At 39.4% G+C, this 5,709-nt stretch overlaps 1 long non-coding RNA gene across 1 annotated transcript; it reads left to right on the forward strand.

The window, feature by feature from the left end:
- Positions 1 to 2,740: 2,740 nt before the first annotated feature.
- LOC123957008 lies at positions 2,741 to 5,709 on the forward strand. The gene is made up of 3 exons (XR_006821693.1): positions 2,741 to 2,845; positions 5,054 to 5,308; positions 5,594 to 5,709. It is a non-coding gene; the product is annotated as an uncharacterized LOC123957008 (long non-coding RNA).

A 5,709-nucleotide genomic window follows, 5' to 3' on the forward strand; every position in this document is an offset into this window, starting at 1 on the left:
TGGACAGAACAGATTAAAATATCACTTTTGACGTGTTTAAATGCTTTTTACTCACGAAGGTATTATGGCACTCGCACTAAGGAGTGTAGTTGTCATCAACTCAAGCGGCCCCTGTGATCTGCTGTTCGCTGACTTTGCTCTGTGTGTGTGGTGGAGCTCAGGCCTGGCACAGAGAACAGGGTAGGCTGCAGCGTGAAAGTAGATTACACCAAAACAATATGTTTAATTATTTTTTTTACCACTTGCCCGGGCAGTCGGGCAATCCTTATTGTGGAGGCCTGGTAATGCTATACTGTGCTATATTAGAACCTACTATACTACACTATTACTCTTAATTAACAATTAACAAAATACGTTTTTGTGGCATTACGTCTGAGAGTCTACTGGTTCAGTAGGATCTATAATGATGTCAATCTTTGGCTGACGCACGGATATTCCTTAATCCTTAGTTTACTGGTCCAATGTCATTTTTATCTTTAGCTTGTTTGCAGTAGGCTACTTCATGAGACAAACTATTGATCTTTATGGTTTTACCACTTGGATTTCTACGTAGATATTCAATGGGTTTCCTTATTGTATGTGCTGTTTATAGGCCACATCACTTCCACCAGCCTGGAAGAAGTCTATTTCTTAGATAGTTGACTTAACCCCCCTCAGAAATCAACAGTGATGGTTGAATCAACTGCAGTTTGGAGTCTAGCTCCGCTCTTAAAGTCATCATTAAGCATTCCTTTGATTCACATTGACTCTGAGAAAAAGATCATCCCTGCTCTGTGCTCGTGCTCCCCCATGGCTTAGTAGAATCTCATTTTTGGCAGGAAATTGAAAACTCAAATTGCGTTGGACCTGCAAACCGTAGCCAGCTCAGTGGGACGCCTCCATCCTTTTAAATTCAGTCTATATGAAGGGCAAGCAGGGTTTTTTAGAGCAGCTTTGTTGACAGTTTATCCCCCCCTCCCGCCCCCCATATTTTTAAAATGTGTTTCTCTGTGTAGCCTACTGTTTACATCATCCCTCTGCTGGAGCTTTAGAAGAATCTCTCTTTTCTCCCGCCTTTCTGTTAAAGTCCCCCCCCCCTTCCCCCACTGTGTGCCACATCCCCCAGAGCTCTCAGCTGTGTGCACTATTTTTAGCGGAGCACTCTGGCAATTTAGCTGAACAATGTGCTGGAGTCGCATTTTTGCTTCCATGTGATCTGGTGAGATGTTGACAACAGGCATCACATTTGCATTGGATGTTTGGGTGCAGCCCATATTTTCGGACCTAAAAGCCTCTCTTAGGTATTAATACATTAAGTGACATCTTATTTATTATAGAAAAAGGCCCGATCTGTAACATAATTCTGAAAAGAGTAATGTGCAAGCGATGTAAAAAAAACAATTAAAGTTAAGAATTTCTGTGTCATGTAAAGGCAATGTTTTTTCCACACCCTGGCTCTGACTTTAAGACTAAATAAGCCTCAAATAGAAGCACAAACCAATCCCTTAACTACATATAAAAATGTCCCATCAAAGGTTCCCCATTATTGAGCTGGATTACTGTATTAACAGCCAGACTGGGGTAATTAAATGGAAGCCCTGTTGTGTCCTATACATCAATGAATGCAAGTTCAATTAACCACCTAATTAGAGGCAGGGCTTGCAAGAATCGTAAATTCACCTTGTGTCTAATCCAATTTATTTGATGTTATCGTCAATGCGTCTTGAAACAGAGCACTTACCCCGGAAACATGAAAGAAGTACTTGAAGAGCACTTTCCTTCTGCTGAACATGAATAAACACAGCGGGGTCTTTTTCGGGCGACGCTAGATGCGAGTGAAGGCAGGCAGGGAGAAGCTGTAGTTGGACGCCATACTCAGAGTCCTATGTGGGAGGAAGGGAGTCTGATGAACGGGATGAGAGCCATTAAAGTGACATTGACAAAAAGGCAGGAAGTCAGATTATCATCTGGAGAGAAGGGAGTGTATTAGAGGAGATGGCAATAGCCTGGGGCAGGTGAAATGCAGAGATCTAGGAGGAGTAAACGGCATTAATCTTTGGGCTTCCTTTGTGTGAGTTGGGACTTGGAGAGGAGTCAAGTGCACCGTATATAAAATTTTATACACACACATGCTTGTGTACACGCAGTGTTTTGTTTGCCTCCACACCACTGATTGCCTGTTTTTCCGGTTATGTTTGAGGGAATTTCTTCAAATTCGGCATAAACTCCCACTTGGACACAAGTATGAACTGATTAGAAATTGGTGGTCAAAGGTCAAGGTCACAGTGACCTCACAAAAGTTTTTACGTTTTTGGCCATAACTCAAAAACTGATGATTTCACAGCTGGTTGGACAATGAATTGGTGACACTTTTGGCTCAAAGGTCCAGGCCACTGTGACCTCAAAATGACAATCACGTTTTTGGCCATAACTTTGAATTGATGGGGCAATGACAAAATCTCACATAGATGTTTAATGGGATGCAACGAAGTAATGAAAGCTTTTCCCCAAAAGGTCAAAGATAAACTTCAATGTCCCAATTGTCATTATTCAACAGCATACAGTAACTCAGGAAAGAGGGGAGATTGTGACCATATTTCAAAGTTGGTGGGACACTGAATAGGTGACACTTCTGACTCAAAGTCAACTGTGACCTCAAATTAGGTTTTTATCCATAACTTAAGAATGAATTGGGAGATTCCAGATTCCACACATTTTGAATGGGTACACAATAACTAGCACAGTACAGGCTTTCCTCCATCTCATCCATTCTGCCTTTAACTTACTGACTCATTCTGAATTTCAAGGGTCACAATCGCATGACTGCAAACAAAGTATTGGAGCACGCTGAGCTAATCATGATCATGTGAGTGAGTGAGTGAGATTCACCTACAGCTAATAGAGAGGCTTTGCATCTAAAATGAGTAAGATTTTGTGTAGCTATACTCTATAAGAATCCATCTTTATATACAGTAGTAATCAGGTACATGTGTGGCTGTTTAGCCAATGCATCTATGATAATACTTCACTATCAGTTCAGCATTGCATATTCACTGGAATCAAACATGGGCATCATCAATATAGTGATGACTTCCATTTAGCCCAAAAATACCATACATATATTATATGAGTCTGAGGTTGGCAGAGGCATACAACCACTGGGTGGTAATTCTAATTAAAGGAAAAATCTACTGCTAATATTCTGTATATTCTTATCTTGTCAATAAATCCCATAGAAAGTGGAAAACCCAAAAGGAACTGCTCGTACAAACAAATATTGTGTGTGTATCCAAAGCCTGATCTGGCTTATTCCTTTGTGCCATAGAGCTCCATTGTTGTCCATACACACACATCAGTGAGCTACACTGTTGCACTGGGTGACATATTCCTTCATTACCATACACACACACACACACACACACACTGTTGTTTATTTTGAATTAATCCCACATACACCATCCTGCTGCTATAAACACAACTAGAGGAACAAATCTGCAGCCGAAAACAGTTTCCAACAAATGGACTAGTTACTCCTGTTTGTGTAACTTAAACTAAAAATGAGTGTCCAGCTGTTTTAGGAAATTCTTTTTGTACCGAAAAACTAATGTATGTATTATTTTTAGTTTAGTTTATTTTCTAATTATCTTTTAAATTAAAGCTCCCCAATGATGAAACCTTTATTTCATAATGCAATCAAAAACTTCTGACAAAGGGCAGTTGGTTAGTTTTTGGTCTTTTAAAGGGATTTGCTGACAATATAGAACATTGCCTCTAATGTTACTTCCTATTTGCTTTAAAAGCCATTAATGTTATAATAATTATTATTCTGAATTGTCCTAACATTTTTTATTTTTTATTCTCTTGATATAATACTTATATCACATTACACAAACACAGAGGTTTGCAATGACACTAAAAAATGTTCAAATGTATTAAAACCCTGATAATTTACTACTGCTTTCCACAAATAACACTAAGGTAGATAGTTTTACCAGTACAGGCAGAGATGTTTATATTTAGCATTGCCGAGAAGGGAAAAAAGAGAAACAGTTTACCTTTGAGATTTCTAAACACTACTTTTCATGTATTAAGCAGAGTGACAGAGCGAGGGCTTTGGTTTGAAATGTTTCCAAGTGTCGCATAACCTTCGCAACAGAGAAGAGTGGGTGTAAGCATGTGTGTATTTATGTGTGATGTCCTGCCACGTCAGATCCAGGCACGTCTGTCAGGAAAGATATAGTGCTATTCTGATTCATCCCATTTTAAGCCCAAAAGCACGAAATACAATTCAACCTTTAAGCTCAGACATACAAATATAAATAACTGTCACAACTTCCCTTTCATAAAACTTCTTCTGTCTGTTTTCATATTCTTTATTGTCAGACCGGCACATCTGCCATGCAGACTACAGCTTCTGTCGGAGAATGGATGAAGCAGTCAGCTGTTCCCCTCTAGGCATTATACATGCTATCTTTGAGTTTTTATAACAGTGTTACACACAAAGCTGTACGTGTCATTGTGAGTGTTAGAAACAGGGTAAGCGCTTCCCTTCAGAACATCTTTGATCCACCTTGTGCTGTTGTTGCAGTCCTTCCTGTGTGTAGTGGACACTGGACATTTCAATATGAAAAATATAACACAACCTGTAAACTGGCTTTGGATCCCTGGGCTGATCAGCCAATATTAAACCCAGTGACTCATTACATATTAAGTGACCTTCATCATGTGTAACAGTTGGCAGCAGACACCATGGGTAGACGACTTCCTTTGGCCAAATATGAACCTAATTTATTTAGAACAGGCACAAAACCGAACTAAGCCCATATTTCATACAAGGCTTAATACAGCTAAAAACGTAGAAATAAGTGACTGAATGGCTGAATACTGTCATGATATTTTAATCTTTGATGAAATGGCTTTAACAGAACAATAATTTAGACTAATTAGTCTGACTAAAATTAGATTTGCATGGATTAGTGAAAACATACTCAAACATTTAAAAACATTTTTTAAACAAGATATAATACTTATGCACCAGTGCATGTTGTGTGTATCTCTTTTTGACCTTTGTTAGGAAAGAGACAACCCTGTAATCTCATATGGAGTGGGACAAGGTGAACAAAACGAGTAGAAAAGAAGGCTGAGTGGTGCAGACCTTGTTCGAACTGCGTTTCTCAACTCTTCAGTCATGTCACTGAGGTGGAGATGCCCAGAAGCCCTGCTAAACCTCAATCTCCACCTCTCGGGGGCTAAGGAGTTTGGAGCTGGGCACTGCCAGGTGCCTCACTCTCATGCTCATGTCAAATCTATATCTCTCATCTAGAGTTCAGTAAGTAAGAGTCACTAAAACTTGAACTTTTGTTTCCTCCTTCTGACGGTGAGAGTAATTTCACAACACGGTCGACATGTGCTTCTGACATGTAGGCTTCATCAGCGTTGTGTAAACTTGTTTGGTGAGGGCCTGAATGTAATTAATATGTAAAAGTCCAGCTTTAAGTACCACGAAGACACTGTACTTTCAAGCTTGATGACAGAGGTGATTATTATTGGACGATTCTGCAAAATCCTGGATTATGAACATGTTTAAAATTCTCCCTTTCTACATTATCTGTAGGTCTGTGAACTCTGCGGTCTCCTGCATCGTCTTTATTACAGACATTGGAGAGATGTCAAGAAATGAACAACAGCTACTATGGTGAAAGCAATTGTATGTTATAGATGTAATTTCTA

The sequence above is a fragment of the Micropterus dolomieu genome, linkage group LG18 (assembly GCF_021292245.1).
Source record: "Micropterus dolomieu isolate WLL.071019.BEF.003 ecotype Adirondacks linkage group LG18, ASM2129224v1, whole genome shotgun sequence".
Taxonomy (NCBI): Eukaryota; Metazoa; Chordata; class Actinopteri; order Centrarchiformes; family Centrarchidae; genus Micropterus; species Micropterus dolomieu.